This window comes from Phoca vitulina, unplaced genomic scaffold, assembly GCF_004348235.1.
Source record: "Phoca vitulina isolate PV1807 unplaced genomic scaffold, GSC_HSeal_1.0 scaffold28, whole genome shotgun sequence".
Taxonomy (NCBI): Eukaryota; Metazoa; Chordata; class Mammalia; order Carnivora; family Phocidae; genus Phoca; species Phoca vitulina.
In genome coordinates, this window is record NW_022589731.1 from 26327273 (window position 1) to 26352835 (window position 25563).

The window sequence follows — 25563 nt, forward strand, 5'->3', positions numbered from 1 at the left end:
ATCCCAGCACGTGGGGCTGGTGTCAACCATGGCTTGGAGAAACCAGCAGACTTAGGGAAGTTTCAGTTAGTGTAAGGGACACACCTGGGGAAGGCCTGCCGCCCCTTTTCTTTCTCCCAACAGCTTTTGTTTACCAAGAATTTTAAAATGGTGGTGTGTGTGGTGTGTGTCCACATAGCTTCCTCTGTAGACAAGCCCAGAGAATGATTTCTGGATTAATGTTTCTCAAATCACTCACCTGCAAGAGCGCACACCAGGGCTCTGCCAGAGGTTAGGAGAACGGGCAGACATGGGAGCAGATGAGTGGTCGTGCTGATTGGGGCAGGCGGGGCGGGCAGGGTGGGCGGGGCAGGCGGAGCCCTCGTGAGTCGAGTCTCGAGCAGAGCCAGCACCAGGCAGCCCAACAAACGGACCAGACCTGCAGGGCTAACTCCAAAAGCTAGGTCAGGGGTCAGGGAGAGGCGGGTCGGTCGATTGGTAGTATAGACTAAAGTGGGGTCACCGCTAGGTCCCAGACCGAGGTGCAATAGGTGAGCTGAGGTCAGGAGCAGAATTAAGATGCAGCACCACGAAGTGCACCCAAAGGCTGTTCTCATGGGACCGGGGAGCTGCCGCTATAAACACAGGCCTGGTCCTGAGGCCTTTCTCCTACCGCGGGGGGCGGGGGCAGGGCAAGCTTCTGTACTCCACGTTCATGTGAGGAGGGCAGGCCGGACCCAGGGGTGGACGGGGTGTTCTGGGGGCTCCTTGGGGTGGATCCGTCAGGACTGCTGGGGTCTGTGTTGTCGGTTTCATTTCTGCAGGAACCAGAGACTGGACTCGAACCGGGAGTCGGCAGCAAACTGCGTCTTCGGTGGGGGTGGTTTACCGATGACAAAAATGTGCGCGGTGGACACAGGTGTTTCACTTAGGACACCGGCGTCTGTCGGTGACTTGAGAACAACCACTCAGAGAAATTGGTTGGAGAAATGGCATGAATCAATTAAAATTCAACATCTTTCTTTTGCCAGCATTTGGGAGGAAATTAAAGCAAAGCAGCCTTTGCCAAAAAGCCCGTCGGCCACAGTGAACTCAGATCAGGAAGGAGGGCTGAGGGGAAGCCAGGGGCTGCCCGCTGGTGCCCGCGAAGGGGCTCGTGGGGTCCGAGCCGGTGGCACGCAGCCTTTCTCGGGGCCACTCGGATCGCCACGCGCTGTGGTTTTAATTAACGCTCCCTCTCACTTCACTGACTTTTTTTTTTCCATCTTAAATTCTGTCTGAACCCGGGAGCCTGGTCAGCGGGAGGCTAATGAGCTGCGACCACATTCTCTCTGTCAGGGTGTGCGGCCCACTGTGTGGTCAGACCCCTGGGCCGCAGCGACCCGGTAGCTGGCCCTCTCCCCTTGGGGGTCGCACCCGCTGACCCCTCCCCCGCAGTCTCGCTGGGACAGATCCCCCCACAGCGCGGGCACGCAGCGCGGGCCGGGGTGTTCTGCCAGTTACCGCCCTCGTCCACGGGGCCCCAGCCGGCTTGCCGGTGCTCGGTCCGGGCCTGTCTTCCAAAGTCTGGCTCGAGAGCCAGAAATCTGAGTCCAGTCTGGCCTCCTCGCTCCTGGGGCGGCGGGACTCCTCTCGCCTGTCTGAGCCCAGGCTTCTCTGAGAAGGAGGGGTGCTGCGTGGGTGGGGTCGTGAGGCCTAGGGAGCCCCGGGCGCCACGCCTGCAGGAGCCTCTCATCCCACACCCCTGCCCACCCACCCTTGTGCACATCCAGTCCCTTCGTCACACCGTGGACACATCCTCCTCTCCCCTTGGTGCAGGGGAACTGTGGGAAATGCAAATGCCTTGTGCCCTAGCCACCCCCAGGAGAGCCCCCAAGTAGCAGGCCTCGCACTGTGCAAAGGGCCCCTCCGGAGTCCATGGTTCCTGGGAGCAGCTGGGTCCACGGGAGCTCCCCTTTTAAAAGCAGTGGATCAAGCCCCAAACGAAATTTGAAATCCGGCTGCCGGGTCCTGGCCATGCGCAGCTCTGGATGCGAGCCTCTCCGGGCCAGGCATGTGGCCCCGGGGGCTGGAGGGCGGCCCCAGCCCCGTCACATGCTGCTTTAGACTCCTGCCCTGCCACCAGCTGGCTCCCCAGGGCTTTGCCGCGGCCACACATCCTGAGGCTGGAAACTCTAACGTGGGCATGGCCCTTGGTGCCCACGTCCTGCAGCGCACGCCTGACCGGAAGGCTGGTTCTGGGCACAGCCGCTCAGCACGGTGTTGTTTCCCCAGGTGACAAAGGCCGCGGGGTGGGTGGGGGCAGGACACAGCTTCTCCAAGCCCAGAGGATGGACAGCAGGACGTGCGGCAGGACACCAGGCTCCCGGGCGCTGCCTCGCTGGGTCGCGTCGGGGCTGATGAGACACGGGCGCCTAGCGCAGGCTCGGGGAGCTGGCCGTCAGCCGTCCCAGCCGGAGAAGTACACGGTGTCCGCTCAGATCCTTCTGCCCAGCAGGAAGTCACCTCCTCTTCTTCCTCAGCCAGCCTGTTGGGCCTTGGGCTGGGCCCTGGTGGGCTGAACAAGGGCAGCTGTGTCCTGTGTTTATAACCCTCATGAAAGGGGCGATATCTCCAGTCCCAGCCAGGGACAAGGGCCCACGATGCCCGCAGCATGAATGAGGGTATTCTTTGCTGTGGCTTTGGATTAAACACGCTCATTAGCACCGAGCACAACGGGCCCATGTTCACCCTGCACTCCGGGTGGCAGCAGGGAGAGGGCTCAAGGGACGTCCCAACCAGAGGAGTGCGGAGTGGGGGGGGCATGCTCCTGGCGAGGCGGGAGGGAGATCCGCACACCTGCCTCCTGGACCGCACGCCCCACGCTCCCATCGTTGCTGGAGGGCCTGACTCGGGTGACTCGGGGCCGCTCGGTGCTGGGTGCGCTCCATCCCCTGGTGACCCTCGTGGGCGCGGGAGTGCGGTCGGTCAGGACGTCAGGGCGTGGGCTGCACGTGGCGAGGGGCAGGGCTGCCTTCACTGGGCGGAGACTTTGCGGGGCACCTGTGGGGACAACAGCCTGGGTGCGGAGCTGGTGTCTGAGGCTGGGGCTCAGGGCTCCAGAAGCAGCCAGCACGCGGTCGTGTCCCTGCAGAGCGGGCACAGGGGTGTGGGCGGGTGGGGGTGAGAGCCGCACCTCCCGGCGGGATGAGCTCCCTGCACACTGGTGCTTCCCCGGCGGGGGCCCGCAGGCTGGGAACAACCCACTATCCAAGCTTCCGGATGGCAGTCCTCTCCTGCCTGGTTCTGACCAGTTGTGCGCGTCAACGACAAAGGGATCCGGCTTCCCGTCCCGCGACTCAGCTGCAGGCGGGATGGACTTTCCTCTGGAAGGCTCTCTGGTGCTGGTGCTGGGGACAGGGGCGCCGGATTCCCCGGGAAGTTCGCGCAGTGAAGCCCCTTGATGGTATCCATGCCGCGCCCCCCCGGAGACGTTTGTCCTCCAGCAGTGGGAGGGCCCATCTGAGGTCTTCAGGGGGAGCTGAGATTTGCCAGGAATCTTCCTGGAGCCAGGCCATCATACTGAGGATGGAGGTGGGACTCATTCACTTGTCCAGGTCAGGAGGGGCCTTAACCCCCCAAGGCTCGTGTATTTTCGAGGGAAGACAGTGTCTTAGGGGGTACCGGCCACATGTGACAGCCGAGCTGTCCTGCTGGGGAGGAGGACCAGTGGGCTGCCACCCTCCTGCGTCTGTCCCTGCCGTGGCTCCGCGTGGGTGGCCCTGTCCTGGGGGCCTGGAGGACAGTCCCGCAGGCTGTCTGACCTCAGCCCGCAGCGCAGCCGCCTGCCCCCTCGGAGAGTAGCTGCAAGAGTTGCTGCAGGACAGGGCAGGTGAGCGGTGGGAGCCGGGCTCCCTGGGGCCCACGCTGCCCATCCGCTCTTCTGGCCGGGCTCACCCACTGGGCTTCAGATTCCTGGAAGCTGACTTGACCTTGGGGAACCAGAGGGAGCTGAGGCGTTGACATTTTGTTAAAAGCGGTTTGTCAGGGTAGATGGAGCTGCAGTTCCCGAAGTATATGGAATTGCTGACCAGGTGGCCGTGAAGACCACCCGAGAGACCTTCCTTCACAGCCCTCCCCCCTGGACGCCGGGTGGAAGGGGCCAGAGTTGTCGCCAGCTTATTTTATAGGGGAGAGAGCGAGGCAGGGGGAGGGAGAGGGATCCATCTGAGGTCAGAAGACCACGTGAAACCCAGAGCTGTGACCTCAGATCGGCTGCCAGGGGCTGGGTGGGCAAGGGTGTGTGCCTGCCCACGGCCCGCACTGTCGTGCCCACGGGGGATGGGAAGAGCCGACAAACCTTCACTGAAGGGAGCCGAGACTGAGACCCTCGAAGGGCCTCCCCGTCCTGAAGGGACCTACGAGTACCCACCAGCACCGAGAGGTGACCTCGTCTGTTGCTGCTCACTTGGGGCAGGAAACATTTTAGGGAGACTTTCAAGAGCCAAGTCTGTGCCTTTCTCAGTTTTGGGGGCTTGAAATGATGGGATCGGACCCCCCCAACCAGGAGCAATGGTAAGATGGGTCCAGGCAGGTGACCCTGGGGTGGGGTGGGGGCACCAGGGGCAGGGAGAGAACAACAGTGCTCCTAACAGATGCAGGAAAAGCGTTTCATAAATTGTAACAGCCACCCCCAATGTTTAAAAACGTGCACTTAGCAAATTTGGAATACAGGAAGTTTTTAACCTGAGACACAGAAGCCACCGGACTCCCGCAGCAGATGTGGTGCTTAGCGGCAGCCCGTGCGGAGCATTTCTCTTCAAGACAGAACTAAGGGAAAGATGCTAATCACCGTTACTTCTCCCTAACGTGCCCTGGAGTCCGGCCCAGCATGGGAGCTCGGGGAAAATAGTCTGAAAGTATAAAAACTGGAAGGAAACAGACAAAACTGTCCGTCTCTGGAGAATGTAGAAACGGATCATCAGAACAAAGAAGAAATTTCCGGAAGTTGCCGGCACAAGGTCAATATAAAAAAATCAATAACGGGGCGCCTGGCTGGCTCAGTCGGTGGCGCGTGTGACTCTTTATCTCGGGGTCGTGAGTTCGAGCCTCATGTTGGGTGTGGAGAGTACTTAAAAGTATAATCTTAAAAAAAGTCAGTAACGTGCCTGTGCGCAAGGCCTCGCCACGTACCCGTCAGCGAGGGGAGGGCGCAGGGCCTCACCACGTACCTGCTGCCATGGCGGCCCATGGACGAGGCACAGACGCCGTGCAAACCCTCGTGGGGAAAACGATCCAGCTTCGCTGAAACACTTAAAAGAGCCCTGACTAAATGGAGAACTCTACTAGTTCATGTAAAGACTCAGTATCAGAGATGTCCGCTCCCTCCCCGTTGATCTGCAAGCTCGTGTAATTCCAATCAGAATCCAGATCGGGCTTCCATCACTCTGGACAAGTCGACACAGAAGAGTAAGACGCCAAGTTCGAAAAGCAGCAGAGGGCAGAGGAGACGAGCCCCCGAGACGTCAAGACGAGACTCTATCAGGACGTTGGTGCAGACTGACAAAGAAGCAGCCGGTGGTTGGAGTCGCGTGAGAGCAGGAGGCCAGAGGGACAAGCAGGCACCATCAGACCGGCGGGAGGGACGGGATCCTCGCCAAGGACGACGCGCGCACTCGGTTTTCCACGTGAGAAGACCCGCTGAAACCGAACCTCGGAGGATGCCTTAATGCATCAGGGAAGCGTTTCTCGAGCAAGAAACAAATCGTCCTAAGCAGGAAACGATGGCTAGAGTGGTTGAGTTTTAAGTTTCTGTAGGAGGGAAGGCAACACTGAAAAAGATGAGCCAACAGTGGGGAGCCAGCTTCTCCCTCTTCCTCTGCTGCTCCGCCCGCTTGTGCTCTCTCTCTGTGTCACATAAATGGATAAAATCTTAAAAAAAAAAAAAAAAAAGAAAGAAAGGATGGGCCAAGACTTTACCAACAAAGGGTTAATATCCAGACTATAAACTGGCCTCCTTCCCAGCAACCAAGGACAAGTGAGGGACAGAGACAAAGGTGAGGGGAGGGACCGAGGATCACGGATGCAGAGATGTGGGCCGCAGTCGGCATGGCAAAGAGAGCCCTCGTTAGGAGTCAGGGATGCAGCGACGCCTGCAGTAGGGTCCCCTCGGCCACCACACTGGCCAGCGTCACGCCGTGGGAGGCAGACATTTCTGAGGCCGGTCATGGACGCCGGAGCCCACCCCCAGCCCTCTCTGGCCACCTGCCCAGAGCCATCCGAGCAGATGTGCGTCAGATGCCCACGAGGCTGTGCTCACTGTAGCATCATTTGTGAAGGTGGGAAAGTAGAAACTGCTGGGCTCCGCGTCAGCTGGGGCCATGGGAAATGGTCACATGATATGGTTTGCTCCCACGTGGGAGCCGGAGAGAACCATCTGCAAGCACCACTGTGCACGAACATCAAAGACATGGTGTTGAGCAAACGTAGAAAACTGCAAAGGATACGTAAAGTGTGATACCGTTTCTGCTATTTTTCAAAACACATGAAGTGATAATAATGAAGATGCGTCCACACTGGCAGAGCCATGCCGGGAATGACAAGAACGGGTCTGGGGCATGAGAGACGCGGTGCCGGGTGCTAAGCGTGACCGAACATGGACCCCAGGGGAGGGGTCCTGGCAGGAGGTGGGGTCGTGGACCATAGGACAGGGAGGAGAGGAGGCAGGGACAATGGTCAGCAAGAAGGGTGGACTGGGGGAAGGGGCAGAGTCATTCTGGATGTGCTGGTCTGGGATGGAGGTGCCACCCAGGGCAGCAAGTGTGCGTCCGCGGCTGGGAGCCGTGGGGCCGCAGAAGGCGCATGTGGGGGTGGCCTTGGGCACAGCCAAGCTCTCCTAAGGAGTGCAGACAAGGACCCCGGGCAGGAAGGTGGAAGCTGGGGGTGGGGGGCAGAGGTCAGACCTGGGCCCTCTGGGGACCTAGTGAGATGGCCGTGTGGGGGTGACCCTTGTGCAGAGAAGAAAGTGGAGATGCCCACAGGTTACGTGGTGCCCCCAGAACGCCCTTGCCAGGCAGCTTCTCCGCACCATCGGTAAGGGGTGGTCCATCCTGGACGTTCAGCCTTGGTTTCAGAGACCTTCCAAGTTGGGTTGAAGGCGGCGGTGCACCTCGGGAGGCCTGTTCAAAACCCAGCTTCTCCCGGAGGACTAGGGAAGGATTGCTGTTTTCTTAGGCATGCATTCTTTTATTTTCTAAATTCTCTACGATGCGCATATATACTTTCATAATTATGAAGACAGGTGCTATTTGAATGAGCAAACTGCTCCTGAAGTGTTGTGAATCAGCACAGCTCTCGTGCCCCCCTCCCCTCCCAGCCCTCTGGGGGCCTTGGAAGGGACGTCGTCTCCCGCGGGGTTTGGTGTGAGGACATGCTGGGCACGGCGATGGAAGGCCTGTAGGTAGGTCTGTGCATGCGCATAAGTTTGTTTGAAGATGAAAGTAGTTGTTTTTATTCTAAGAATACACATTCAGTGTTTGAAAAAGTATGTACGAGGCAGAAAGATATGAAGCCAAAAGTCAAGTCATCTGAGATCCCATCCCCTGGAGACACCGCCACTTTGTACTTTGCTATATACCTTTTCATTCTTCCAATTTTTCTGTGAAAGCAACACACACGCACACATTTTTTTCACTTTTGTATTGTGTTAAAATACACACAACACAAAACTTAACATCTTAACCATCTTTAAGTGTACAGTTCCGTGGTGTTACAAACATTCACTCTGTTGTTCAGCCGTCCCCACCATCCACCCCCATAGCTCTTTTCATCTCATAAAACTGGAACTCTGTCCCCATTAAACACCAAGTCCCCATTCCCCTGCCCTGCCCCTGGAGCCCACCATCCAGCTTCTGTCTCTATGACCTTGACCTAAGTGCACCATGTAAGCAGAACCACATGATACTTGTGTCTGCGTGATCCCACTCGGCATCGTCCTTGGGGTCCATCCATGCTGCTGCACGCGTCAGAACTGCCTTCCTTTTTGAGGCTGAATGGTATTCTGCTGTAAGGATGGACCGGTTGTCCACTCATCCATCAGTGGGCACTTGGGTTGCTCCCGTGTTCTAGCTCTTGTGAATAGTGCTGCTATGAACACAGGGGTACAAATATTTCTTCGAGACCTTGCTACCCAGTAGTGGAATGACTGGATTCTACGGTAATTCTATTTTTAATTTTTTAGTTCAGTGCATACTGTTGTCACACCAGCTGCACCATTTTGCATTCCCAAGAACAGTAGACAACGTTCCAATTCTTCCACATCTTTGCCAACACTTGATGTTTTCTGTTTTTTTCTTTTTGATAGAATCCATCCCAATGAGTGTGCCGTGGTGTCCCGTAGTTGTGATCTGCATTTCCCCAGCGATGAGCAATGTTGAGCATCTTTTCATGAGCTTTTTGGCCATCTCTATGTCTTCTCTGGGGAGATGCCTATGCAAGTCCTTTGCCCATTTTTGAGCCTGGTTGTTTGTTTCTTTGTTGTTGAGTTGTGGGAGTTCTCTATATATTCTGGATATCAACCCCTCATCAGATACAGGATTTGCAAATATATTCTCCCATTCTGTGGGTTGCCTTTTTACTATGTGGATCGTGTCTCTTGATGCACAAAATCTTTACATTTTCATGAAGCCCAGTTTGACCATTTCTTGTTGGGCCATTGGTGTCGTATCCAAGAAATCATTGCCACGTCCAGCATCATGAAGCTTTGATCCTATGTTTTCTCATAAGAGCTTAGTTGTTTTAGGTCTCATATTTAGATCCTTGACCTAGTTTGAGTTAATTTCAGGGTGTGGTGTTAGGTAAGGGTCCAGCTTCATCCCCTCACATGGGGACGTCCAGTTTTCCAGCACCATTTGTTGAAAAGACTGTCCTTTCTCCATTGAACAGTCTTGGCACCCTTGCCAAAAATCATTTGGCCATATATGCAACGGTTTCTTTCTTGGCTCTCTATTCTCTTGGTCTATATTTCTGTCTTTAATGCACACACTTATTTTTTGACATAGAAATGTGATCATATGTATTATACAAACTGGCTTTTAAAATTTATTTATTTATTATTTATTTTTTTAAGATTTATTTTTAAGTAATCTCTATGCCCAACGTGGGGCTTGAACTTACAACCTCAAGATCAAGAGTCTCCCACTCCACCCACGGAGCCAGGCAGGTGCCCGTATACACACTGGCATTTAAAAACACTGAATATGTTGTTTCCATGCTTCCATGTCGGTGAGTACAGACAGGCCATGTTCAGATGGTACCCTTGTATTCTGGTATATGCGCATTCCATCGCTGTTGTCAATTATCTCTGTGCAGACACTTAGGATGCTGCCAATTGTTTGTGTTATGTTACGGACAACATTACCGTAATCATCCTTAAATGAGCTGTATTTGAAGTCGTTAGAGCTGCGCCTGGCACAGGGTGAGTGCTATGAAAGTATGAAATCATATTGGCTCAAACACCATTATTTTAGCATTTCCTTGGGGTGCACTTCTAGGCGTCACATTGCTGAGTTCATGGCTGTGCACCCCCTGTTGTGTCTCTGCCTCTGGCCTGGGGAGCAGCCGCCCTGTGACACGGGCGCGGGGCTGGAACCGGCCCCACGAGCGTTTGCATCCTTGTCCCAGGTCGCTAGCACGGGCCCCTCGGCACGGGTGGGCTTTGACCTGGTCTCCGGAGCACCGCCCCAGGTGCATGTCATCCCAGCACCTGTCAGCTGTGTGACCGCGGGCAAGCTGCCCAGCCCCTCCAGGCCTCAGGTCCGTCACCTGTGCAGGAGAGATGGCAACGACTGTTAGCCAGGGCGGCTCTCGTGACTGAAACGGGTCCGTGCCTGTGAAGAGCTCGGGGGAGTGTCAGCGAGCAGGGTTCTTGCTGCTGTGGAAGGCTCGTGCCAGCGTAAACCAGAACAGCTTGGTAATGTGTTCTAACTTACAGTTACGCAGGTGTGGACAAGCACAAGGATAACCCAAACCTACAATTTCCCACATTCTCATGATCATACTGGATGTTATCGGTATTCACTCTGTGGGTTCCTGCCAGTATGACGCCCGCTGGGTCTAGGGTGGGGTGAAATTTGGACATTTGGGTCCAAGTTGGAGGCGTGAGGTGGAAGGGAAGGGCGGGCGCAGGGCTGGCTGGGAGCAGAGGGGCAGGCAGCGCCCCCACTGGCCAAGGATCCGGCCCTAACTGGGGAGAACCACGGCTGGGAGCCTCGTCCCTCATCCCCTCCTGGTTCTAGACCCCAGTGCAGCTTCGGCTAACGTCTTGGGCAGGGCAGCGCAGGGCAAGGCCACCTGCATCACTGGTCGTAGTTGTTTTCTTGACCCAATCAGACGAGCTGTTCCTAAGTGCCCTGCAGCCTGGAACCCTGTAGGACCTGCCTTTTCCAAAGCGCCTACTTCACTGCACTTTGCTTCTCTGGAGCTTCATGGTGGGATTTGGCTGCATGAACGGCCAGGAGAGCTCGGGTGCTCCACACTCACATGACCAGCCATGGCCTCACTTGTCGGATTCATTCGTATGTTTTCATTCCTCAGGGTTTAATGGATACTCATCCTTTTAGCACCTCACCATTTACAATAAAACATCCTTTTGGAGTGGAAATGCCTTTGTATCACTGACCTTATAGCTATGTAAAATCCAGAGGGGATTTTCTAAGGAGAAGGGGACTGAAATGACCTCCTGAAGCAGCTGGTCACCGGGGGCCAGCTCTGTGCACCAGACTCATGCAGCGCGGCCCACAGCCCCCACTTGTTTCCTGGTGAGGACGTGACCAGACCAGCCCCGGGCCCGGGATTCCTCCTGCTGTGCACACGGGGAAAAGCGGCTGCCAGGCCGGGTCCGCAGGGCTGTGCCTTCGCCACGGGCAGGGCAGACGGCCTCCTCCCCCACCCGGTAGCCCTCTCTGCGGTCTGGGGATGGAGCGCGGTGCTGGGCGTTCCTGAGAGCCGAGGGACCGGCTGCCAGCATCTGCTTAGAAACGCGGCGGAGACGGTCCCTCCCCCTGGATGCAGGGCTGGTAAATTCCATCTGAAAAATAAGAGCTGAGCGCTCTGCTGAGTCATAGAAGAACCCTGGGAGCGGATTGCCCGCGCCGGCCTGAGTCCTGGCCGAGCCAGAGGGATCCACAGTCAGGAGGCAGCAGAGGTGAGAGCCGGGGCCCAGCTCTGAGGGGGGCAGGCTTTCTGTTCTGAATGCTGCAGAGGCTTTGCTATTTTCGGCCTGGGCTCCAGGTCTCTGTGCACATGCTTATTACATTTGAGTTCGCTTCTATATTTAGTATGCAGCCCTATGTCTCGGGAAGTGAAGAGTGTGCAAGAGCATGTCCTCTTAGCTGTGCGGAGAATATGGTGGCCCGGGAGGCTTGCGATGCCCTTGGCTCTGTGCTCCTGCTTGCAGCCCAGGGAGGCTGGGCCTGCTTCCCTGTGGGCAGTGGGTTCCTCCGCCCCCAGGCTCCCTCGTCCCCCAACGGGGGGGCGGCCGGTGCAGGGGGACGCCTTTGGGCTGGTTTTCTTGTTTAGTTCCAGGCGTGTTGATGGCCCCGGGGTCGGGTGGGGTCTTGTCTGTGACACTTGCTCAGGACTCACATTTTGTCCACGGACACCACTTCTTATGCGAGGAACTTGCGTTTGGGGGAAGCAGCAGCTTGTTAGCTGGTTTCCCACCCTTTTCCGCGGCAGACGCGGTGGCTACCCCACCATGGCTGGGTCTCCCCGGCCGTTCCAAGGAAACCCGTGGCTGTGGTGGAGACAGTACCGCATACCACGGGGGATCCGGCGAGACACGGGCACGCGGGGATCTGAACATCGGCCGGACAGCTGTGTAAGCGGGTGGACGCTCGCCACGGCCGCGGCTCTGCCCGTAAGTGGGGCCGAGCCGGTCACAGAACAGAAGGGATCCCTTCGCTCAAACCCCGGACCGGAGTTTGTACCAGAATATTCTCAGTGGGTCCAAGCCTTTGAAGAGTTCCGCCGCGGCGGCTGCCACGGACGAGCAGGTCAGGCCAGGGCGTGACCTCGCTCCCAGGTTACGGGTGAAAGGGCAGCTTTGTCCGAGGTTCTCTGGGGACTTCGGAAAGTCTAGTACATGGCGGTGTGTCGCTCTTTGGGCTGAGGGTGCGGCCGAGGGCTGGGGGTGGCGCGTTCGTGTCCCGGTTTCCTTTTCCGTGGTTCCGCGCTGCCCTGAGGCCGCCCCCCGGACGCGGGCAGGGAGCCCACAGACGCCCTCCAGGGCTGGCCGCTCGGAGGTCCCAGCCGGGATATCTGAGCGGCTGCGAGGGTCCCCGCAGCCGGGCCGCTACGAAGAAGGTGACAAGACTCTCCGTCCCCGAAGTCTGGAACAGGCTGCTCTAGGAGCTCGCGGAGGCTTCGTGCCCCCGGCGTTCCACGCGGGACACACGCCACATCTTCTCACTCCTCTCTTGCCCGGTTTCCAGACCCACGAGCTGCCTGGATGCTGGAGCAGCCCTCTGTCGTGCAGAGACGCGGTCTTTCTGGAAACAACCCCCCACCCGTCTTCCTGCACGAACCGCCCGACTCCTGTCTCAGGCGTGGCGCCCCGGGCGGGCTTCGGGGAGCGCCTGAGGGTGCTCGGGAGCCACAGGTGGGAGCCGGCCTTCGTTGGCCCACAGGACAGCGAGCGGCGGGCCGTGGCCGCCCCCTGGCACCCTTCCCCACGGCCCCGCAAGCCAGCACTTTGTGACAGCTCAGGAAATTCTATCAGAACCCCCGTGGAGGGTGCAGCTGCTGAGGCGGGCCGTGGGAACCCGCGTCCGTGCCACAGGGGGTTGGGCCCAACAAGGGCCTGGCCTCGACGTGAAGCCAGACCCAAGCCTAGAGGAGGGAAGGGGCCTCGGCTGGGGATTCTGTCCTGCTCGCGATAAGGACTTTGACCCAAGGGGAAGGCCGTGAATGTTCAAGCCCAGACACCCGGAGACTCGGTCAGCGTCTGCTTCGCACACGGCGTCTCCAGGGTTAGAGCGCGCAGCCGTCGCGGAGAGGCCCGGGCCCCGGAGCCCTGGTGGACACCCCCTCCTGGTAGGAACCACAGCGGCAGGCTGGGGTCACTGTCAGAGCTGCTGGAGTGAACCCAGGGTAGAAAGAAGAGAAGGCTTCTTCCCCGCAGGCCCTGGCTCATGACCTCCATGGACGCAGGTCGGCGCTGTCTCCTCCCGGCCCTGGGGGTCCCCGCACCCCACGGCCAGCTGTGCAGCCCCTGCTCTGGACACCGCGGGACACGAGGCTCTGCGTCCTTCTAACAGGTCATTAAATGCGTTTTCTCTATGAAATACAGGGTTGTTTTTGTTTTTTTTCATAAAGTGAGTATATTCTCATGATGGAAACGGTAAAAAAATCTAGAAAAGGAAAAAAAAAGAGACTCACAAAGTAAGATATGAAAATTTTAGAATATCTTCCTTTTCCTTTTTTTTTCCCTATCCATTCCCATTTTGCCTTCTGTCTTCCCCCTTGTAAGAGACACTCCTGTTAGAATAAGCTCCTACCAAGCATCCCTTTAAAGTCTGCCCCGTGTCTCATTGTGCGGGACCTGCATCCCTACGAGTAGAGGTTGGTTCTGGGTTTTCATGCAGACAGCATGGCACTGAGCACCTCTGAGCGGAAGGTTTTCCCGGATCCAGACGACCTCCCTGGGGTTAGACTGCCAGATGGAAAACCCTTGGGCTGAACGCTAGGAGCGCCCTGCAGGTCTGTTAGCACGTCGCCCCCTCCTTCCCAGAAGGGCCCACAGCTCACCTTTCTCACGGGGATGCCTGGAACAGCCAAGTGAGTGTATCATGCGGGGCTTTGAAACTTCCCTTTACGTCCTCAAAACCGCCTCTATCCTCAAGATGTGGAAAATAACCACCTCTCTAAAGGTTTTTCATTCCTCCCTCCCAGTTCCTCCGGACAAGCCCGTCTCCCCAGGCCGCCCCTGAGCTGCTCGTCATTGCATTAGTTTATTTTCTCTAGAACTGCGTATAAATGCAGTCATGTGGTGTGTGTGTGTGTATATATATATTAGATCTGGCTTCTTTCACTCTGCATAATTATGGTGAGATTTATTGTTGCACACATCATTATTATTGTTTTGTTTTTTTTTTTCTGAGCATCGGGTGACTATACCCTAGTTTGTTTTCCATGCCCTGGTTGATGGATTTTGGGGTTGCTTCCAGTTTTTGCTGTTACAGATAAAGCTGCTATGAACATTCATGTACAAGTCTTTGCACAGACACTGACTTTCATTTCCCTTGGGCTCATACATAGGCCGATCCTACGTTGGTAGGTGTGTGTTTCATGTTTTCAGAAAGTAGCAAAGCGTTTTCCAGGTGGTTGAACCACGGTGCATCCCCAGCAGCCATGCATGAGAATGCCGGTCCCTCCGCATCCCCGCAGTGCTGGGCATGGCCAGTCTTTACCAAGTAGCCATGCTAACAGGTGTGGAGTGGGGGGCACCTTGTTTTACTCTAATTCCCTGACGATGGCTGGTGCATCCTTTCATGTGCTTATTTGCTGTCTGTACACTTGCTTTGGTGACAAGTCTTTCAAAGCTTTTGCCTATTTTTAAACTGGGTTGTCCTTTTATTATTGAATTTTGAGAGTTTTAGAATATATATATCTATATATTCTGGATACAAGTCCTTTATCCAATGTGTGTTTTGCAAATATGTTTTCTCAGCCTGTGCCTGGTCTTTTCATTTTCTTAACAGTATCTTTCAAAGACAAGAAATTTAAAATTTCTATAAAGCCCAATTTGTCAATATTTTCTTATATGGTTTTTGCTTTTTTGTCCTAAGACCGTGAAGATTTGTATCTATGTTTTCACTTGGAGGTTTTATGGCTTTATGGTTCAGTCAGTTTCATGATCCCTTCAGACTCAATTTCTAAACATGATGTGAGGTATGGGCTGAACTGTGGGTATTTGGGGCTTTTTCATTTGGGTATATAGACGTGTAAATATTCCAGCACTATTTCTTCAAAAGACCATCTTTTCTCCATTGAGTTTTCTTGGATCCTTTGTTATACGTCAGTTGACCAGAGACTATGTGGGTCTGTTCTTCTGTTCTGTCCCACTGACCTGTGCTTCCTTAGGTCAATGTCACACCATCTGGATTATCGTAGCTTTATTGTGAGCTGGAAACTAGGTAGTGATTTCCGGCTCCAAATGTGTTATTTTTCGAAATTGCTTAATTTAGATCATTTGCTTTTTCCATAGCCATTTTAGAAACAGCTTATCAGTTTATACAAAAAAAGGTCTGTTAGGATTTTGGTTGGGATTGTGTTTAATCTAAATTTCAATTTGGGGAAAGTTAACATCACAACAGTGTTGAGTTTTGGGATCAATGAACACTGACTATCTCTCCATTTAGTTAGTCTTTAAATTTCTCTCATAAATGTCTGGAGTCTTCAAGCATACAAATAGTGTAAATATTTTGTTGGATTTATTCCTAGGTATTTCATATTGTTTTGGTGCTGTTGCAAAAGGTATTATTTTGTGATAGAATAACTTGTTGCTAGTATGAAGAAATATATCTGATAAATATAATTGATTTTTCTCTTTTGACCTTTAAATCTGTTAATTTGCTAACCTCATGTGTTCCAGGTAGATTCTTTGGGATTTTCTACGTAGATGATCATGTCATATGTGAACAAAAATGCCTTTAGTTCTTTTCCTAGTTCACTGTTGAATAGAAGTGGTGAGCGTAGGGGTTTTGCATTGTTCTTTATCTTAGGGGAAAGACAGTAAGTCTTTTACTATTAAGTATGGCATTAGCTGCAAGTGTTCTTTTATAGATGGTCTTTATCAAGTCAAGGAAGCTTCCTTTCATGACTATTTTGCTGAAAGTTTTTATTGTGAATGGATTTTGAATTTTGTTAAAAGGCTTTTTCTACATTTTTCAAGATGATTACGTATTTTTCAATATATTAATATGGTGAATTAAAGGGACTCATTTAAAAATATTAAACCAATTTTGCATTCCTTATACATGTCCCATTTGATTCCATTGTATTATCCTTTTTATATATTGCTGAATTTGAGTGGCTAATTCTGTTAAGGATTTTTTCATCCATCTTAATAAGGGATAGTCTTTTCTTGTAATGTCTTTGTGTAGTTTGGATATCAGAATAAGGTTGGGAAGTGTTCACTTCTCTTCTGGAAGAGTTGATGTCGAATTGTTCTTATTCCTTCCTTGAATGTTTGCTAGGATTCACCAGTGCATATGTCTCTGCCTAGGATTTTCCGTGTTGGAAGATTCTTACCACAAATTCAATTTCTTTAATGGATAAAAGGCTACTGAAGTTATGAGTGGGCTTTGTTAGTTTTTGTCTTTCAAGGAATTTATCCATTTCATTTATCATCTCTTAATCTCTGTAGGACACGTAGTGATGTCCCCTTGTTCATTCCTGATATTGTTATTTATGTCTTCATTTTTTTCCAGACCAGTTTTTCCCGAGATTTATTAATATTGTTAATATTTTCAAAACACCGACTTTTAGTTTTATTGATTTCTTCTATTGTTTTTGTTTTTGAATTTATTGATTTCTTTTTTTTTTAAGATTTTATTTATTTATTTGACAGAGAGAGACACAGTGAGAGAGGGAACACAAGCAAGTGGAGTGGGAGAGGGAGAAGCAGGCTTCCCACCGAGCAGGGAGCCCGATGCAGGGCTCGATCCCAGGACGCTGGGAGCATGACCTGAGCTGAAGGCAGATGCTTAACCGACTGAGCCACCCAGGCGCCCCTTGAATTTATTGATTTCTATGAACATTTATTATTTCTATTCTACTTACCTTATATTTACTTTATTTTTCTTTTTCTGTGTTCTTAAGGTGGAAGCTTAGACTAGGATTAGATTATGATTGGAGATCTTCCTCATTCTCAGTATAAGCATTTATTGTCCTTAGCTTTCTCTCTATACTGCTGTAGTTATGCCCCACAAATAATGGTATTTGTGCTTTTATTTCCATTCAGTTCAAAATATTTTTCTAGGGGCACCTGGGTGGCTCAGATGGTTAAGTGTCTGCCTTCGGCTCAGGTCATGATCCCAGGGTCCTGGGATCGAGCCCCACATCGGGCTCCCTGCTTGGCAGGGAACCAGCTTCTCCCTCTCCCTCTACTGTTCCCCCTGCTTGTGCTCTCTCGCTCTCTCTATCAAATAAATAAAATCTTTAAAAAGAAAAACCAAAAAACCAATATTTTTCTAATTTATTTATAATTTCTTAATTTCTTTTTCACCTATGGGTTATTTAGAAGTGTGTTTAACATTTCCAAGTATTTAAATTTTCTCTTGATATCTTTCTACTACATATTTTTAATTCATTTTTTTGGAAAGGTGCAGAGAACATACTTTGGATAATCTCAATTATTTTAACTTCGATGAGATTTGTTTCAGCATATAGTCTGTTCTGATGAATATTTTATGTGCACTTGAAAATACTACATATTCTGTTGTTGGATGATGTATCTATCCTACAAATGTCAATTGGGTCAAATTGATTGATAGTATTGTTGAATTCTTTTATTTCCTTTTTTTTTTTTTAAGATTTTTTATTTATTTATTTGACAAAGATAGACAGAGAACACAAGTAGGCAGAGCAGCAGGCAGAGTGAGAGGGAGAAGCAGGCTCCCCGCTGAGGAAGGAGCCTGACGGGATCATGACTGAAGGCAGCCGCTTAACCGACTGAGCCACCCAGGAGCCCCGAAATCTTTTATATCCTTAACTGATCTTTTGTGCACTTATTTCACATCTTACTGCGAGGTGAGTGTTGAAGTCTCCATTTCTAGGTGTGAAAATTCTTATTTCTACTTGCATTTCTATGATTTGTGTTTTCTGTGTTTTTTTTTTTTTTTAAAGATTTTATTTATTTATTTGACAGAGAGATAGACAGAAGAGCACAAGCAGAGGGAGTGGCAGAGGGAGAGGGAGAAGCAGGCTCTGCACTGAGCAGGGAACCCGATGCGGGACTCGATTCCAGGACCCTGAGATCATGACCTGAGCCGAAGGCAGATGCTTAACCATCTGAGCCACCCAGGCGCCCTGTGTTTTCTGTGTTTTTGAAGCTTTGTTGTTTGATTGCTGTGCCCCCTGGATTTATCAACTTCTTTCTCATTCTGTAATGTCCCTCTTAATCCCTGGTAATGTTCCTTGCTCTGAAATCTACATGATATAACATGAATACAGTCTCTTCAGCTTCTTTTGTGTAGAGTTTGAATGATGTAACTTTTTCATTCTTTTACTTTTAACTCATCTATGCCTTAATATTTAAAGTGAGTTTCTTGTAGGTTGTGTAAAGTTGGTGCTTGCCTTTTTGAAAAATCTCATCTGAAAATGTCTACCTTTACATTGTGTTTTTTCACCCATCTACCCTTAGTATTTAATGACATGATTGGATTTGAACCTAGCTTTCTGCATTTTATTTTCCATTGGTGTTAGCTCTCCTTTGTTCCTCTTTTCTTGACTTCTGTGGGATTGAGTATTTTTATGACCCTATTTACCTGTTGGTTATTCATTGCCCTTCTCTTTCAGTTTAATTTTTGGTGCTCGTTTCAGGGGCTCAATATCATCTTTAGCTCTTTGCAGTCCTTCTTGATATTGTGACAGTTCTTGTGTAATTAATGACTTTCATTTTCTTTCCCATTTTTTTTTATTGTTTTCAGATATTTTACTTCCATGTACTCTGTACTCTACAATGCACTGTTCCTGGTTTTGCTTTAGATAATTTGTTATCTTTTAAAGGGACAACACATAAGAAAAGAGTCTTTTATACACACCCTCATTTTTATCACTTTGAACATTCTTCCTTTCTCTGTGTAGATCAGTTTCCCATCTGATAATATCTCTTCTGCCTGAAGAACTTCCTTGAACATTTTTTTGTAGCACAGATCTTCTGGCAGTAAATCCTTTCAACTTTTGTTTGTCTGGAAAAGTCTGTTTCTCCTTCTTTTTGGTTACAGCTTTAATAATATGTACGTCACCCACTTAGAGTGTGAATTCACGGGGTTTTAGTATATTCACAGGATTGTGCAGCTGTCGCCACAAATTTAGAACATTTCTGTCACCCCAAAGAAGCCCTGTACCTTTAGCTGACACTTCTCACTTCCCCTGTCCTGAGCTTGTGGCAACCACTCATCCACTTTCTTTTTCTCTACAGTTGCCTTTTCTGGCCACTTCATAAAAATGGAATCATACAGTATGTGACCTTCTATGTCTGGCTTCTTTCATGTAATATGTGTTCATGGTCCATCCATACTGTAGCCTGTATCAGTACCTCATTCCTACTTATTGCTGAATGATGTTCCATTGTATGGCTAGACCATGTTCTATTTATCCATCTGTCAGTCGATGAACATTTGTGTTGCTTCCACTTTTTGGCTACTATGAATAATGTTGCTGTGAACTTTGTGTGGACATGTTTTTCATCTTTCTGGGGTACATCCTAGGATGGAATGGCGGGGTCATATGGTGGCTGTTAAACTGTGTGAGGAAATGTCAGACTGTTTCTTGAAGCAGCTGCACCATTTTACGTTCCCAGCAACAATGCATGAGGGCTCTGATTTACCTGCAGCCTGACTTGTTATTTTCTAGGTTTTAAAAAATATTTATTTCAGGGCGCCTGGGTGGCTCAGTTGGTTAAGCGTCTGCCTTCAGCTCAGGTCATGATCCTGGGGTCATGGGATTGATTCCAGCATCGGGCTCCCTGCTCAGTGGGGAGTCTGCTTCTCCCTCTGCCTCTGCCCTCCCCCTCCCCCTGCTCATGCTCACTGTCTCTCTCTCTCAAATAAATAAAATCTTTTTAAAAAAATAAAATAAAAAATATTTCTTTTTAAAAACTTCTTATAGTAGCCATCATAATGGATGTGAGGTGGTCAGCGCCTTCATTTCTACAAGATATGTTTGCTAAGGATAGAATTCTGGCTTGGTAGGTGTTTTGGTTTGGTTTGGTTTGGTTTGGTTTTTCCATCACTTTAAGCTGTTGCTCCATTGTCTTCTAGCTTCCTTAATTTTTGTCTTGTTCCTCTGAGTGTCATGTGCTTCCTTCCCTCTTCGGTTCTGTTCAAGGTTTTTTCTTTAGTTCTGGTGCTCATCAGTTTGACCATAGTATGTCTACATTTCTTCTTCCTGTTTGAGGATCTATGAGCTCCTTGAGTCTGTGAGTTGTTGTGTTTCACTAATTTTGAATAGTTGTTGTTGTTTTATTTCTTTATATATTTCTTCTCCCTGTTTTCTCATTTTACGCTGGGACTCCACCCCCACCTCCTCTTCTAGGCTTCTTGATTTTGCCTGACACTGTTAGAGACTCTGTTTTCTTTCTTCTCCTATGTTTCACGTTGGGCAGTTTCCTGTCTTCAAGTTCACGGAGACTTCCCTCAGCTGTGTCAATTCCTCGTGTGAGCCAGTCAAAGGAATTCTTCACCTTTGATGTCATGATCATTGTTTCTAATGTTTCCATTCAAGCCTTTCTCATAGTTCCTATTTCTCTGCTGATTCCTATCCCTTCATTCATGACGTTCATCTTTTCCATTAGACCCTTGAGCATATTAGTCATAGTTATTTAAATGTGCTGTCTGGTAGCTGCAACAACTCAGCATCTCTGAGTCTAGTTCTTCTGATTGCTTGACAATGGGTGGTTTTCCTTGTTTTTTGTTTTATTTTTCTGTGTCTTGTAATTTTTTATTGAATATCAGTCATTTTCTGTAGAGGAACAGTAGAAAATATTTGAGGAAAATAATATTTAAGCACAGATATGGACACATCTCTTCTTGAGTTAGTGTGTGGGTTTGAGTTGACCCAGGAACTAGTTGAACTGGGTTAGGGATTTGTAGTTTTTGTCATTACGCCCAGTCCAACACGGGGTTCAGATTCCTCATGGTGGGCTGCCAGCACACCGTGCTCAGTGTGGTGCCTGGAACACTGCAGGCTCCATTCCATGCTCCTGCTGCACCCTCAGCTTCCAGCACACCCTGCACACCTGCACCACAGAAGGGGCCCTCTCTGCAGCCTTGCCCCTCACCCAGCTAGACTGCTGTTGCTTGTTACTCACCTTGAGGCTTGTTTTGAGGAAAGGGGATCTCAGATTCTTCTGTGAATTCTTCTGACTAACCCTTAGATTAGTCAAGGCATTTATGCCTCAACTTGGGCAGTCAGCCGTCTGAGGATCCCTGCCCTCCTCCACAGCAGCCAAGCTCTGCTCTGTGTCAAGGGGCCTCTGTTTTCCTCCCCAGGGACAGGTGTTTTGGGCTTTGCCTCTTACCCTAGAGGCAGGGATTCTTTTCTAGATCCTGGGGCAGGAAGGAAGGAGGGATCTTACTTTCATCCTTATCCCGGTGACCCTGTGGACAAGAGGGCTTGCTTCCCTTCTCCCAGTGCCTTAAGGTTTTTGCTTTGGGTGCAAGATGGGTTCTGGCTGTGGGGAGAGTCTTGTACCTGTTCCAGGCAGCAGACAGCCTCTTGCATGTCTGCACCAGGCGGGGAGCCCCTCCAGCTTCTGCCCTGCCTTCACCTCTCTTGTGTCTGGGCTCCAGCGATTCCAAACTGACCTGCCAGCCCACATCAGGCCCTTAGAATCATGTTAAAATTGGAGCTGATTTCTTCTTACCCACTTCCTTGTCCTTTGCTCTGCCAGAGGCTGCCTTGGGACCTCAACTCTTTAATGGGCTCAAGGAAAGATAGGATTTTATAGATTCTGGGTGAGACATTCTCTTGTGATTTTCTACATCATAAGCAAAGGAGGTTTTCTTGTGATTTTAAAATCACTCTTTTTCCTTCTTTGTAAATTATGTCTTTTGATAGTTACCCATTTATCTTGTGAGATCTTAGTATTTTTATTGAGTTTCATGATCTCCTCATATAGTAATGTTATTAACTTTTTAATTGAATTTACTGCAAATACTGTTTCAGCTTGTTTTTAGCTCCTTAATTGCATGACATCTGTAATAAAGAGATGTAAAATTTTAATGTGGTGGAATCTGCTGGCTTTTCCTGTTGCGAATTCTTTTTATCTTCTCTAAGCCTAAGAAGGCTTTCTCTCTGGAGATTTGAGAAATGCTCATTTCTACTTTCCCTGCTTTGATTTTCATCCTCAGTTCTCTTCAACCCACTTAGAATTTCATTAGGAAGGCAGTAGCCATAGATCTATTTTTCTTTGACAATTAACCAAATAATCTAGTATTTTTGAGTTATATCCTTCCCCTTAGCTTGGAACATAATGTATGTGGAATATAATGTGGGGCCTATTTTCTGAACCATGTGATCTTTTTCAGTCATGTGGTCATTCATGAGGTTGGAGTTTATCCTGCTTAGTAAAATTACACGATTTTGACTAGAGAAACTATTTTCTGTTACAAAAACTTTGCTGTATTTCTGCCAGGCCCATGTTGTACTGGTCTCTCTGGGTACCGTGGTCACAAGTGTCTCAGGGGTCACTGAGTGAGTCCATTTTCCTTCGCTGCTGCAGCTATGTGGCTGGCTGCTGGGCTCTAGGGAACAGCATTTAACGGTGGGCCACCGAGCCGCTGTGCAGCCTGAGCTTGAACAGGATGTCGTCTGACCCTCCAGGCTGCGAGGTCAGGTGTGCACCACAGCATCCCATCATCAAATGGACGTGGAGCGTAGACGAGATTGGCTCGAGCAGGCCCGAGACACAGGTGAGTTGTCCAGTTCCCACAGTCCCTCTCCTGCTACGGCACCTTCTCTCTCCCGCTCACCCCTGTGGCCTCGGGGAGCCTCCCTGTGACCAGCTGACTGAGGAAGAGAAGACGTGGGCCTGGCTTGCAGGTGGTTCTGCCTGACACGCAGGTGTCACCAATGGCAGGCTGCTGCGCAGCTTCTGTTCCACCTCGGGTACTAATAACATTTATATTAATTTTCCGTTGCTGCCAAACGAATTGCCACAAATCTAGCAGCTTAAAGCAGCGCAGACTTGCTGTCTCATAGTTCTTCAGCCGGAAGTCTGGGGCGGGGCTAAGCCCGCGTGTGGCAGGCCGCTGTCGTTTCTGGAGGTTCCGGGGGGGTGGGGGGGGCTGTGTCCTTGCTCACTTGGTTGTTAACAGAGCTCAGCTCTGTGTCATTGGACCGCAGTTTCGATTTCCCTGTGCTGTGTGACCAGAAGGCTCTGTGTGCCCAGAGGCTGTGTCAACCCCTGCTCGGGGCGCCTTCTTCCATCTCCAGGCCAGTGGTGGTGGCCCTCGTCCTCCTCAGGCTGCGCCCTTAGGGCCTTCTCTGGGAAAGGGTCTCTGCCTTTAGGACTTGTGTGATTGGATGGGACCACAGACCCCATTTCAGAGTCTTAACCTGAGCATATTTGTGAAATCGCTCTTGTCACATAAAGGAACCTGGTCACACGTTCCAGGATTAGGATGCAGACAAAATCAGGGGACCCATATTTGCCCCCCTCGCTGAGTGTTCCCTGGGTGTTCACAACCTAAACACTAACCCTCGGGACTCCCACCTCTGTTGTGGCTCCCTTTCCTGGGGTGCCTCCCGCTCACTGGACCTTTCTCTTGAGGGTGTGGTTCTGTGGCCGGCGCCAGGGGCATCCTTCACTCCAGCCCGTGCTCTGCTCTCCGTGGTCCTGATTTGGATCCTTCGACACGTTTCCACGTCCCTTGTTCCCATACTCCCACTTCCTGCACCTTCCTGAGCGCGTGGGTGTTACCGGGACCGCCACTCTCCGGTCCTCACCTGCGAGGTGAGGAATCAATATAGTTGTTCCATATGGGATGGAAGAGTCATGTTTCTAAGAAATCTTGTATTTAAAACAACATTCTGAAACAAATTGTGTGCATGGATAAGATGGAAGGGGGCTAAAAATTCTGGATTTATGGCGACAATGTAAATATTCTACAAAAATCTCACTACGAAAGGCACTTTATAACTGTAAGTACATTTTTAATCGACAGATACACCATGTATACTGGTTAATCAAGATAGACATAGTCAAACTTAAATGTGAGCCATGTCCGTGGTGGGAAGTTCTGGGACCTTTACAAGAGGCAGAAGCAGACAAACAAATGGCGCTTGCCGAGCCCTTGCCGTACACAGAAGCAGCTCGTCTCTCTGGGCTGAGCACTACACACCTTGCTGTCTGTGTCAGGAGCGCTGGTTCTCGGGACCGGGGCTCTTAGAGCCAACGGCGGCTGCCCACTGCATCCCCAGTGAGCAAATACACTGACCCCCACCCGCGGACAGAGGTCAGGAGGTGGGTGTTTCCAGATGTTGCCCTGAGCAACTCTCCTTTTTCCTGAGAGCGCTATTTCTGGAGTAGAAAGGGAAGGCTTCACCCTGACCACCACCCCCATCCAGATTATGCAGAGAAGCCTTTAAATGCAATTTTACTTTTTATATTTGATAATTTATCAGAATTTGTGATTCACTGGTGCTATTGGAACCAGTTACACAGCTGTAATCTTTGCAACAATTACTCAACCTGGAAGACATTTTCACAACCTCAGCGCTGAAGATCTCAAGGAACACTTATTTATTTATTTATTTATTTATTTATTTATTTATTTATTAAAGATTTTATTTATTTATTTGACAGAGAGAGAGAAAGTGAGAGAGGGAACACAAGCAGGGGGAGTGGGAGAGGGAGAAGCAGGCTTCCCGCAGGGCAGGGAGCCCGAAGCGGGGCTCGATCCCAGGACCCTGGGATCATGACCTGAGCCGAAGGCAGACGCTTAACGACTGAGCCACACAGGTGCCCCTCAAGGAACATTTAAATTTCCAGTTATATATATTTTGTCATAAAGGTGTAAGAGAGGGATTAATTACAGGCGTTAAAACAAGCAAAAAAAGCTTTCCATTGGGGGCAATGTGTATTCCCTTATTCCGTGGGGCAGGTGGAGTGTAAGAAAGAGGAAGGACCGTGTGAAACTTCTACGGAAGTGGGTGTCATTGCCATGTTCCTAAACAGGTGTCCGCGGGACTCCCATCTCTGTTGTGGCTCCCTTTCCTGGGGTGCCTCCCGCTCACTGGACCTTTCTCTTGCGGGTGTGGTTTTGTGGCCGGCGCCTGGCGCATCCTTCACTCCAGCCCGCGCTCTGCTCTCCGTGGTCCTGATTTGGATCCTTCGACACGTTTCCACGTCCCTTGTTCCCATACTCCCACTTCCTGCACCTTCCTGAGCGCGTGGGTGTTACCGGGACCGCCACTCTCCAGTCCTCACCTGCGAGGTCTGCGATCTACGTCTGCGTTTGTTTCTCTTGGTTGGTTTTTCCCTCCTTGTTAGGAGTCCCGCTTCCCTACTTCCTTGCCTGGCATTTTTCCCCTCAGTTTTATTGAGAAATAATTGACAGCCCGGTCATTTTGATTGGATGCCAGATGTGGTCAATTTTGTATTCTTGGGGTTGAATTTTTTTTTATATTCCTTTAAATATATTTTTTTTAAGATTTTATTTATTTGTTTACAGAGCACGAGCAGGGTGGGGAGGGGGCAGAGGGAGGAGAGAAGCAGGTTCCCCGCTGAGCATGGAGCCCAACGCGGGCCTCGATCTCATGACCCGAGATCATGACCCGAGTGGAAACCAAGAGTCGGACGCTCAACCCACTGAGCCC

General features: G+C 50.5%; 1 protein-coding gene across 18 annotated transcripts in view; it reads left to right on the forward strand.

Moving 5' to 3' along the window:
• JAKMIP3 (Janus kinase and microtubule interacting protein 3) overlaps nt 1-25563 on the forward strand; it is a 78219-nt gene that overhangs the window by 13499 nt on the left and 39157 nt on the right. For 10 of the 18 annotated variants that reach the window (XM_032422977.1, XM_032422968.1, XM_032422979.1 and 7 more), the window contains exon 1: nt 9177-11161. The exons of 5 other annotated variants lie outside the window; for them this stretch is intronic. The gene's annotated coding sequence lies outside the window, so the exon portion shown is untranslated. Of the gene's footprint in view, nt 1-9176; nt 11162-19826; nt 22656-25563 lie in introns of those variants that run through there. 3 more of the 18 variants (XM_032422973.1, XM_032422972.1, XM_032422975.1) reach the window with 2 other exon arrangements.